The sequence below is a fragment of the Theropithecus gelada genome, chromosome 1, assembly GCF_003255815.1.
Source record: "Theropithecus gelada isolate Dixy chromosome 1, Tgel_1.0, whole genome shotgun sequence".
Lineage (NCBI taxonomy): Eukaryota > Metazoa > Chordata > Mammalia > Primates > Cercopithecidae > Theropithecus > Theropithecus gelada.
In genome coordinates, this window is record NC_037668.1 from 61,566,841 (window position 1) to 61,579,050 (window position 12,210).

The 12,210-nt window shown below is 45.6% G+C and overlaps 1 protein-coding gene across 1 annotated transcript in view; it reads right to left on the minus strand.

Annotated features, from left to right (window-relative positions):
• Window positions 1-12,210, minus strand: part of CSMD2 (CUB and Sushi multiple domains 2) — a 655,178-nt gene that overhangs the window by 413,030 nt on the left and 229,938 nt on the right. The gene's annotated exons all lie outside the window — the stretch shown is intronic.

Genomic DNA, 12,210 nt, shown 5'->3' on the forward strand with positions numbered 1-12,210 from the left:
GTCATGGGGAGGGATGCCTCATGGCTTGGTGCTGTCCTTGTGATAGTGAGTGAGTCATCTCGAGATCTGATTGTTTAAAATTGTGTGACACCTCTCCCTCACTCCCTCTCTTGCTCTTGCTCTGGTCATGTGAAGTGCCTGCTCCCACTTCACCTTCTGTCATGAGTAAAAGCTCCCTGAGGCCTCCCCAGAAGCTGAGCAGATGCTGATGCCATGCTTCCTGTACAGCCTGCAGAACTATGAGCCAATTAAACCTCCTTTCTTTATAAATTACCCAGTCTCCAGCATTTCTTTACAGCAATGCAAGAAAAGCCTAACATGGTAGGTATAATGATCCAGTCAGGGTATTTAGGACATCCATCACCTCAAGAGTTTATCATTTTTATGTGTTGGAACATTTCAAGTTCTCTCTTCTAGCTATTTTGAAATATACAATACATCGTTGTTTTAACTATAGTCACCCTAGTCTGCTATTGAACATTAGAACTTATTCTTCTTTCTACCTAACTCAGGGGTCCCCAACCCCTGGGCCGTGGACTGGGACCTGTTAGAACCTGGGCTGCACAGCAGGAGGGAGTGTTGAGCAAGTTATTTAATGCCTGATGATCTGAGGTGGAAGTTTCATCTTGAAACCATCCCCCACCTCCTGTCCACGGAAACATTGTCTTCCATGAAACTGGTCCCTGGTGCCAAAAAGGTTGGGGACCACTGACCTAACTGTGTGTTTGCACCTGTTAACCAACCTCTCTTCATCCCCTACATCCTCCAATCCTGGACACACACAGCCTTCCCAGCCTCTGGAACTATCAATCATTCTACTCTCAACCTCCATGAGATCCACTTTTTTAATTCCTCGTATGAGTGTTAGGTGATATTTGTCTTTCTGTGCCTGGCTTATTTTACTTAGCATAATGACCTCCAGTTCCACCCATGTTCCTGCAAATGACAGGATTTCACCCTTCTAAAAAAAAAGAAATAGAGATGGAGTCGTGCTGGACATTGCCCAGGCTGGACTTGAACTCCTGGGCTCAAGAGATCCCTCGCCTCAGCCTCTCAAGTAACTGGGTCTATGGGCGCATGCCACTGCACCTAGCTAAGTTCATTTTTTAACATCTGGGTGGTACTCCACCACGTATGTGTGTGTATATATGTATATCACATTTTCCTTATACATTTATCCAATGATGTGCACTTGTGTTGATTCCATATCTTTGCTGTTATGAATTATGTTTCAGTAAACACAGGGGTGTAAGTATCCCTTTGATATATTGATTTCCTTTCCTTTGGATAAATACTCGGTAGTGGAATGACTTGATCATATGGTAGTTCTATTTTTAGTCTTCTGAGAAATCTCCATACTGTTTTCTATAGTAGCTGCACTAATTTACATTCCCACCAACAAAGTATAAGGGCTCCCTTTTCTCCATATCCTTGCCAACATCTGTTGTTTTTTGCTTTTTTAATAATGGCCATTCTAACTAGGGTAAAATGATATCTCATAGTGATTTTGACTTATACTTCCCTGATGATTAGAGATGTTGAACATTTTTTCATATACCTGTTTGCCATTTTTATGTCTTCTTTTGAAAAAACATCTATTCATGTCCTTAGCTCACTTTTTAATGGAATTATTATTATTATTATTATTTTGCTGTTGAGTTGTTTGAGTTACTTGCACATTCTGGACATTAGTCCCCCGTCACATGAATAGTTTGCAAATATTTTCTCATCTTCAACAGGTTGTCTTTTCACTTTGTTGATGGTTTCTTTTTCTTTGTAGAAGCTTTTTAGTTTAATATAGTCCCATTTGTCTATTTTTGTTTTTGTTGCCTGTGCTTTTGAGGTCTTAGCCATAAAATCTTTGCCTAGACCAATATCCTGTAATAACTCCCCTATGTCTTCTTCCAGTAGTTTTATAGTTTCAGGTCTTAAGTTTAGGTCTCTAATTTATTTTAAGTTGATTTTTGTATATGGTGAGAGATGGGGGTTTAGTTTCATTTTTCTGCATATGGTTATCCAGTTTTCCCAGCACTATTGAAGCAAGTGTCCTTCCCCTAATGCATGTTCGTAGTGCCTTTGTTGAAAATCAGTTGGTTATAAGTATGTGATTTTATTTCTGGACTCTATTCTGTTCCATTGGTCTATGTGTCTGTTTTTATACCAACACCATCCTATTTTGGTTATTATAGCCTTGTAATATATTTTGAAGCCAGGTAGCATGATGCTTCCAGCTTTGTTCTTTTTGCTCAAGATTGCTTTGGCTATTCAGGCTTTTTTTTTTGTTCCATATGAATTTTAGGATTGTTTTTTCTATTTCTGTGAAAAATGACACTGGTATTTTGATATAGATTACATTGAATCTGTAGATTGCTTTGCAGCCTCTGTCCATTCTTCACAGAGGCCAGAGTAATACTGGAAAGCATGGGCCTGATTACACCATTCTCTCTGCTGGAACCATCAATAACCCCCATTGTCACTCAGGATAAAGTGGAATACCCGATGACTCACAAGGACCTTACAGGGCCTTGCCTCATGCCAGTCTCTCCTTCCCTATTATCTGCAGCCACCCTGGCCTCCTCGCAGCTCTTCCGATTCACTAAGCATTGCCTTGCTCCAGGGTCTCTGAAAGTGTTATTTTCTCTTTCTGGAAACTTCCTCCCTATCTCGTTGGGCCTGACTGCCCCCTACCCTCCGCCTTTAGGTCCCAGTGCAAGTGCTGCTTCCTCAAGGATCTTTATAGAAACAGAATAACCCCTCCCCCATCATATACTTTCTGAGTACCACATATTTTGCCATAATTAATGATTTTCCATAATTAATTGATCAATTATGTCATTACTTAGTTAACATGTAGATAGTAAACTCCATGAGAACAGAGGCCATGTCTGTTCTGTCCCGAGCACCTAGGAGATTTTCTGTCATATAGCAGGCACTTGACTAATATCTGCTGAACAAATAAATGTAACAGGAAACTGAAGCTCAGAGAGGTTAAGTAGCTTTCCCAAGGTCACATAGGAAGTGGCTGAGTCAAGATTTCAGTTGAGTCTCTCTGGTACCAGGATGGTGGTCTCCTCTGCTATAAGGCACATCCCTGCTTGACAGTGGTTTGGTAAGCCATCCCGAGATTTTCAAACTTCCCAACTGTAGGCAATGATTTCTGGACTGTGCTAGAACTGAGGACTTGAGAACTTGAGATCCTCTGGCCAGAGTTACCAGTATCCTCTTAAGGTGGCACCTTTACCATTTTAGCCAACCCTGCCTCTTGGGCTCATCTGACACCCTGGCCCTGGCATCATCCTGTTTTGATTGAAGATCCTGCAGAAGCTGTTTGAAGGTTTTCTCACACTTTAAACAAGGCATCATATTTCATGGCTACAACTCCGGAGTCATAAAATATAACCTTCAGCTGACACCATAGTCCTAAAATATTCATTTACACTCTTTCTCCTTCTCTGGCAATGGGCATTTTGCACCACCATTAAGTCATGCATATTCTGAGGTGCAGGTGTGTTATGCTGAGAGTTGCCTTTCCAAGTTTATGACTTTATTTACGATCGACTTAAGTTCTAAAGAAATCTCTTCAATTAACCATAATTTTAGAGAACTATCCCTCAATCCTCTTTGATATCTGTTAACTCTACAATGACTGACAAATTTCAGGTGGGAAACGGAGAAAACAGGACATTATCCTCTCCATTTCAGGCCAGCTCTAGGGTACCATCTTGCATGCCTAGAAGATTTGGGGTTCTTGGAATTAGTTTCTGTTCATATCATCTTCCCCAGGACCCCTCAGCCTCTGTGGAAATGAAGATGCCAACAGGCCCCAAAGGAGAAGCCACCATCTTGCAATTCCAGTGCAAGACTGACAGCACCAGGGCAGGAGTGCCCCAAAGCTGCAGCCCGCCCCCTTTTCTTGTGGTGAATTGTTCCGTGTGCCTATCCATGTTGGGGCCCCCATAACTTGCTCAACTTCTTCAGTCCCCTCTTCCCAGGGACTTTGGACTCTGCCCATTTATCCTTGGCTTTATCAGTGACACTCCTTAAAATGAAGAAATGACCAATTCCGAGAACATCACTATTGCCCCCAGACTCCTACAGTTACAGCCACCTGAGGTATCCTTCTGAGGGGAAGAATGTAGACAGAACATGGTATTTGATTACATGACATTTCTTATTGAGCTTTCATTATGGGCCAGGCATTGTGCAAAATGCTTCACCTGCATTTTCTCCTTTAATCCTCAAACCTGCGAGAGCACAGGTATTATCATGCACATTTTACAGATGAGGAAACAGACTCAGTGAGTTTTTAAGACTTCTTGTGGCCACATAGCTACTAAATGTTGGAGCTAGGGTTTGAACCCAAGACCTTGTGACTCCAGGCCCACACCATTACCCACCTATTTCTCTGCCTCCTGGGCCTCAGTCACTGTAATCCTGTTCCTGACATGGGCTAGGAGCAGGCTCCTGGAAGCAACAGGCCGTGGAGATGGGGTTTTCCAGGCATGAGACGCTTCCTCCTGCTCCTTTCTCTTCTGCCTAGGGGCCTTTGTGCTGCCTCAAAAGTGTTAGCTCAGCTACTGGTGCTCAAGTGGAGGTTGGTGAACCTTGGGTCTGGCTTTCTTCATAGGATGGAAAAGTAGTTCCCAACCCCCACCCTGAAGCAGCATCTGCCCAGCAGAATAACCTCAGGCCCTTTCCCAGAGGTGTCTCTCCTGAGGAGTTCATGGAACAAGTTAAAGTGGAAGGTCAAGGGGAAATCACAAGACACTGCCAGTCCCTGACTGGTGGAGCCATGCAGTGAATGCATGCACCTGCAGGCCAAGCTCTCAGGCCCTGAACCACCAGGCTGGAGAAGCTCTGGAAATCACAGCGTCATTGTGAGTCTCCTGCTGTGGGCCAGAGGCCACCATCCTTGCCTGTAGTGGAGGGTGGTGGTCAAGATCATGGCTGTTAGGCACGTGGACTTGGGCTGAATCCTGGCTCCACCACTCTCAAGCTATGTAATCACAGGCAAAGCACTGCACCTCTCTGGGCCTCAGTTCCCTCATTTGTAATAGGAGGTGACAATACCTTAACCTCCTTCAGATTTGTGAGGATTAAAACAGGTAATGCAGGACCTGGCACTTAGTTAGGGCTCAACAAATGGTGGCCAGTGAGGCTGTGGCAGTGAGAATGGCAATGATTGATACCCCTCACTGGGTCATAACCATGAATAGGCCCTCTGCTATGTGCTTAGCATTTATTAATGTGAACCTCACTGCCAACTTATGAGTTAAGTACCATTATTATTCCCATTTACAAATGAGAAAACTGGGGCATAGAGAGGTTGAGTAACTTGTCCAAAGCCACTCAGCCAGTGGGTGTAAGTGGCAAGGCCAGGATTTGAATCCAGGTGACTGGCCTCCAGAGCCCATGTTGTGAAATGTTCTGGTATAGTAACAGTAATTGCAAAGGTGATGGAAGGCTAGTGATCCCAGCAGTAGTAGAGGTATCCTATAGTAAAGAGTGGCCTTGGGTAGCTGTGGTCCCTGCTAAGGCCCCAGTGCTCAGAATCACTCAAGGTGCATAGTGTTTAGTGTCTTCTCCATGTTGTTAAATTTGATCAACACAATGGTGTCCAGCATGGAGTGCCCAGACCCTCTTTGCTATCTACAGTGTTGCCCTTTTTTTTTTTTTTTTTTTTTTTTTTTTTTTGAGATGGCGTCTTGCTCTGTCACCCAGGCTGGAATGCAGTGGTGTGATCTCGGCTCACTACAAGCTCCACCTCCCGGGTTCACACCATTCTCCTGCCTCAGCCTCCTGAGTAGCTGGGACTACAGGCGCCTGCCACCACACCCAGATAATTTTTTGTATTTTTAGTAGAGACGGGGTTTCACCGTGTTAGCCAGAATGGTCTCGATCTCCTGACTTCGTGATCCGCCCGCCTCAGCCTCCCAAAGTCCTGGGATTACAGGCATGAGCCACCATGCCCGGCCCAGTGTTGCCCTCTTATGCCTCTCCCAGATACCTTTCTAGCATAGGACTCCTCCCAGATGCAGAATTAATGCCCCCATTTGGATGTCTCACAGGCATCTCAAACTTTACCCAGACAAAGTCTTGCTTCCCTTTAGGGCACACACTTCCTGCCCTCTGTGCCAGTCATCTCCATCTTGGTCATTGGCATCCCCACCCACCAGCCCTCCAGAAAAAGCCTCGGAGTCAACTTTGATCCTTTATTCTATCAGCCATCCAATCCATCCCTAAGGTCTGTTGGCTGTACCCCCAAAGCACAGCCCCAATCTATGCATGTCCCTCCACCTCTACTCCAGCCACCCTCAACCAAGATGCAGCATCTCCAGCCTGGTTGCCCATAATAGCTGCTGCCTAACTGGTCTTCTTATTGTGCCTCTTGCTCAGCTAGTATCCAGCATGATCTTTTTAAAAAATTAAGTTAAATTGAACTAGACCTCTGCTTCAAATTCTCCCCTGGTTGCCTCCTGGACTCAGAACCAAGCCTATACTTTTTTTTTTTTTTTTTTTTGAGGGATGGAGTCTCATTCTGTTGCAGTGGTATGATCTCAGCTCACTGCAACCTCCACCTCCTGGGTTCAAGAGAGTCTCCTGCCTCAGCCTCCTGAGTAGCTGGGATTACAGTCACATGCCACCAGCTAATTTTTAAATTTTTAGTAGAGACGGGGTTTCACGATGTTGGTCAGGCTGGTCTCAAACTCCCGATCTCATGATCCGCCCGCCTCGGCTTCTACCTTCTTACCCTGCTTCACCCCATCCCTGCCCTCTCTGCCCACCCCTCACTCTACTTTTGCCACAGGGGCCTGTTTTCTGTTCCTCTAGCGTGTCCAGTACTTTCCCCCACCTCAGAGCCTTTGCACTTGCTGCTGCCTTTGCCAGGAATGCCATTTTCCAGGTTTTCATACAACAGGCTCCTTCTTGTCATTCAGGACTCATTTCAGAGGCCACCTCCCCAGAGAGGCCTCTCCTGACTGCTCCATCTAAAGTTGCCTTCCTCATCACTGGCTAAGACTTTATTTCCTCATAGTTCCTACCACCACCTGAAATTTGTTTATTTGGTTTGTATATCTGTTTTCTGCCTCCTGGTTGTTAGGAGATCCAAGAGATTATGGAATTTGGTCTGACTTGTTCATCATTGTAATTCTGAGCCTAGAACAATATTTTGTACTTAATAGGCAGTCAATAAATGATAATTGAATTAATGACTGGCTGGCTCATAACAGGCACTCAAGAGAAAGTTGTTGAGTAGCCAAGTGAATGAATGAGGATGCAATCATCCCTGTAAGGCTGCTACTTGTGTCCCACCTTTAAAACTCAGAGGGGTTTAGCAGCACCCTGGCAACCACACAGCTAGGGGCTGGCTTAGCTAGGGCTGAACCCAGGCCAGTCTGTCTCTATGTACTGTCCATACCTGACACCGCTGCTTCTGTTTCACGTTCTGCAGGCTTCTTCCCCTGGGGCCAGAAAATTTGGAATACAGCTCAGCACTTGCAGTCCAAGCTTCTGCAGACCATATTCCCTCTTCCCCAGGTATGGCTGCAGCCTGCCATGTTTGGCTTGAACCTCAGAGGCCAAGCACTTCTTGCTCTGGCTAGCTTTCTCCCTACCACCTGCCTCCCAGTCCCCAGCGCATATGAACTCCGTTGCTTCCCCATACAGCCTTCTTTGATCCAGGGCCAATGGCCTTCACAAGTCAGAGGCCTGTTGCTGAAATTCACATGGTCTTCCTTCTTGTGGATCAAAGAGATGACACAAAGCTCAGCCCCTCCCAGGGACCTCTGCCTTTGAAAATGTGCCCGGTGTGACACAAAGTGAAGGGAGGTCACAGGCCCCACCTTCCCTCTGTCAGCTGGACCGAGTCCTGATGGGTCAGGATCTTTGGGATGGGCCTCCTTGGGGGTTGGCCTCACACCTGCTCCCTTCTATTCCCAGCTGTTCCTTATTCCCCCACTCCTAGTCTGTGCTGTGTCCCCAGACCAAGTCCACCCTCCAGCTGGGCACATGACATTTCCTAGATAAAACAGACACATACGACTCTCCAGTCTGCTCTGGGAAGCTTTGGACTTAAAGATATTGTCATTCAGAGCTACTGGGCAGGTGGGGTAACCCAGGCTAGTAATTTCCCTTTCGGGCTTGTATGCCAGCACGATTCTGATGGTGAATTAGACCCATCCAGACAGCCTTTCATTCAGCAAATATTTACGGACCACTGCCCAGTGGATGAGGTTTATCTGCTCGCAGATGCCAGCTCTTGAGAGTTCTACATGAGAGGAAGAAAAGCCAAAAGGCTTTTAATGCTTCCCAAGTATGAACCCGTTCACTCTGGCATGACCACCGCTGCTGGCACAGGATGGGTGTATGGTGGGTACTCTTTGTTCCTGTTTAGCTTGGCCTCCTAAGGAAGAAGGGTTTGGGAAATCACTTTCGTAAAATCACTGACATTATTGAGGATGTTTCTTAGGATATTCTTGTAGCCTGTGGGAATTAGAACAGAGAGATGAACCTGAAAGTAGGGAGGTGGCTGGGGGTGGGGGAAGGCCCTAGGGTGTCTGAGAGTAGGAGAGCCATTTTATTCTCTCCCAGCCTTTGAGCAGAACCACATCTCAGTCCCCTCAGGCAGCAGGGGGCTGGAAGCCCTTCTGGAAGCAGGACTTGACATCCTCAGCTGGCTTCCCTAGGGCGTTTGGAAGGGAGCATTCTCTGGTGTGGCTAAAGCGGAAGCTACTTAAAATAAGTCTAAGAGACAGACTAGAAAGATTGGAGTGGGACTCTTTCTGGAAGAGCCTTGTGCTCCATGCTAAGGAATCTGAACTAGACCCTGTCAGTGATGAAGAGCTACTAAGAGACTGAGCCGCTTAGTTTTGTCAGATCTGTGCCTTAGAAAGTTCTCCCTAGCAATACAGGTAGGAATGGGCTGGTGTGAGCAGGAGAGAACAGAGGCACACCTGCCTACAGAGGGTCAACCTTCAGTGAGGCAAGTGAGAGACAAGAGGGCCTGGACCACCATCTGAAGAGCGACAGAGATGTGGAGGGAGTGGGCTGGTGCAGAGGGACATGGGGGCCAATGAAGCGATGTGAACAGCAAGAAAAGCAAGAGTGTAAGATGCCCTGAGGGGTCTGGCTTGGCCACCGTTGGTGGGGACACTCTTCACTGAGCTGGAGAAGACAGCAAAAAGAGCAGGTTTGGGGAAAGCAGGAAGAGAGAGGTTTTCATGGGCCAAGTTTGAAACACAAGCTGAGGAGAACTTCAGCACAGTTCACTATCCACGCGGGCCTGAAGCTCAGGACAGAGAATGGGGTTAGAGGTGGGGATTGGAGAGTTGCCCCCTAGTAACAATTACAGCAACATAGTAGATGAGAAATTCCAAGAGATGGAAGAAGTCCCCAGAGAAGAGGCCACGCTTGGCCCTCCCGTATTTAACGGGAAGGAGGGTGGAAAGTCAGTGAAGGAGAAGGAGGGAAAGAATCATCATCATTTCAGAAGACGAAAAAAGAACTGGAAGACTTCAGAGAGTCGTGCCACCAAAAGACATGCCACCTCCGCCCAGGCCCATGAATTTCTGTGTGGTGTGAATGCTAGAAGAGTGGTATCTCTCCACCCTGCTCCTTCCCACAGAAAGGCCAGCCCTTGCTGCCTGCTGGGCCTGGACACAAGGACACTGGGTTGTGAGCCTTGGTCAGACCTAGAAGACCCCCAAGAGGTAGAAGACCGCCATGAGGTGCCCCTCATCATCACTTATCTCTGGCTGATGGGGTAACACAAAGATATGTTAACATCCAGCCCCAGAGTTTCTTATAGAATGAGAGTTCTCTTTGTTCAGGAAAATACTACCCTATACCTAAATAGCTTGGATGAGGAGGGGAGACATGAGACTGCAAGGAGATGACAAAACCAAGAGGAAATCAGGCTCTTGTGCCTAAGAGGATGACGGAAATTCTGAAATGGGCTCAAGGTGCAGGTGGCACCAAGGTGGAAGAGTCTGGAGAAAGAAGAGAGGGTACAATGCACATTACAGGGAACCTGGAGTCTGCCAAGACAGAAGCCAGGGAGAAGCTTCCCGGGAGGAGGGGCCAAAAGACTGTGAGGCTCCTGGTTGCTCATACTTTCATTTTAAGTCATCTGCATTGCTAAGATGTAAGCTCCTTGCATTGCCACACCTTCCATAAAGCCTGAACTACATGCAGACGCCTTCATTGGTGTTTTTGGTGTTGGCTTGTATTTTGTCTTTTGGAGAAGTGGGGGATCCAAGAAAAATGGACCCAGTTCCCAACCTAAGTTGGCAGAGCAGAACCAGGGGAAGGGAGACATGGTAGTGAATTCAAGGTTCAGAGGAAGCTAAAGCTGACAGATTCCTGGAGATATTAGGAGGGTTAGTGGATTTCCACCATATTAGCATGGGATATTGCTGCAACTTATACTTCACTAAGCAGAGTGATACCCTCACTGCATCCGATAACTGGATTACATTTGTTTTTGGATTTTATCTTGAACAAAATAGCATGACATTTACAGTGCTGCAAAAAGAAAAAGAACTGCAGTTTATATTTCATAACTTAGACACTTGATTTTATTTACTATCATATGTCAGTTCTATCGTCATTTCACAACTCTGACACCCTCCTTGGAAGATCAGAATGTTAACTGTAACTTCCTCAAGGCGGGGGTGGGTAAGGATGCTATAAGAAAGGGCAGATACAGCAGCTTTCAGGCTGTGGTTAGGCCACACACCTGTGTGTAGGGACCAAGGTCTCACCTGATTGGTTTGGTAATTCCTGAAGTCAATCATGGAAAGAGGCAGGCCCTGAGTTAGGAATGCAGCCTGGGAAGGTGGGACTTAGGAAATCAGGAAAGGGAACTCTAGTTCCTTTGCCCTCCACCAAGAAGGCTCAACATGGCCAAGGCCCATTCTACTGGTTGAGGAGAGGTAAACAAAGGTGAAGTCAAGTGGCGACTCAGATTGATTGGCTGTGGCTTGCCTATTGGGAGGGAATTCACAGCTGTGTCTGGACTCAAGCAGAAAGGGTGCAATGACCAATTATGTCTGCCATGGGAGTGGGAAGAAGGGAAATAGGTATACACGCCATGTAATTTTTATCCTTGGTGTCAATAACAAAAAGTGTGTGCATGTGGCAGGAAGAGGGAGTTGCTTATCCCTGGAGCTAGCCTATTATAGTAATTACAGAAAACCTTCCTCCAAAAGAAAAGTAAAACTTGAACTAAGGAGGACCTACTTATTCCAATGACTTCTCAACTCCTGGAAATGTTCCTCCTAGACTGATATATGGATGTTCAGGATCCATGGAATTTAGAGATGAGCGTTGCTAGAAGAAAAGAGTGGTCAATAGTGCAAAGGTTTCTTAAGAGGTCAAGAAATATAAGAGCCAAAACAATTCCCATCTGATTTGGCAAAATGATGCAAATACTGAGGGCAAAGGCCAGTCTGCAGAGGAGCAAATGAGAAGGGAAAAGGAGGGACAGGGCTGGATGGAGCTTCCAAGATGCTGAGCTATGTAGATGGCATGGGAAATCTTACAGTGTGATGTGATTGTTTTTCAAAGGTGGCTAAAAATTGTCTGCATGCATTATAATCTCAATTTACGTACATATTTGTAACATATGCTTATGTGCAATATGTATGGAAGATGGAAATGAAATACATTAAAATCATGGTTAAAACAGGTAAATTTTCTTTCTTCTTTATTTTCTTCTGTATTTCCTAAGCGTTTAAAAATGATCACGTGTCAGGTATGTTGGCTTATGCCTATAATCTCAGCACTTTGGGATGCCAAAGCCTGAGGATTATTTGAGCTCAGGAGTTCAAGACCAGCCTGGGCAACATAGAGAGACTCTGTCTCCATGAAAACAACAACAACAACAACAAAAATTAGCCGGGCATGGTAATACATGCCTGTGGTCCCCGCAACTCCAGAGGCTAAGGCAGGAGAATTGCTTGATCCCAGGAGTTTGAGGCTGCAGTGAGCCATGATTATGTCACTGCACTCCAGCACGGAGGACAGAGGAAGATCCTGTCTCAAATAAAAAAAAAAAAAAAAAAAAAAAAAAAAAAAAAAAAAAAAAAAAAGAAAGAAAGAAAAGAAAAAGAAAAAGAAAAAAGAAAAAAGAAAAGAAAAGGAAGAGAAAAAAAAAAAAGATTGTGTAAGGAATAGGCTGGGAGTAGGGTGACAAATGTCTCTGTTGCC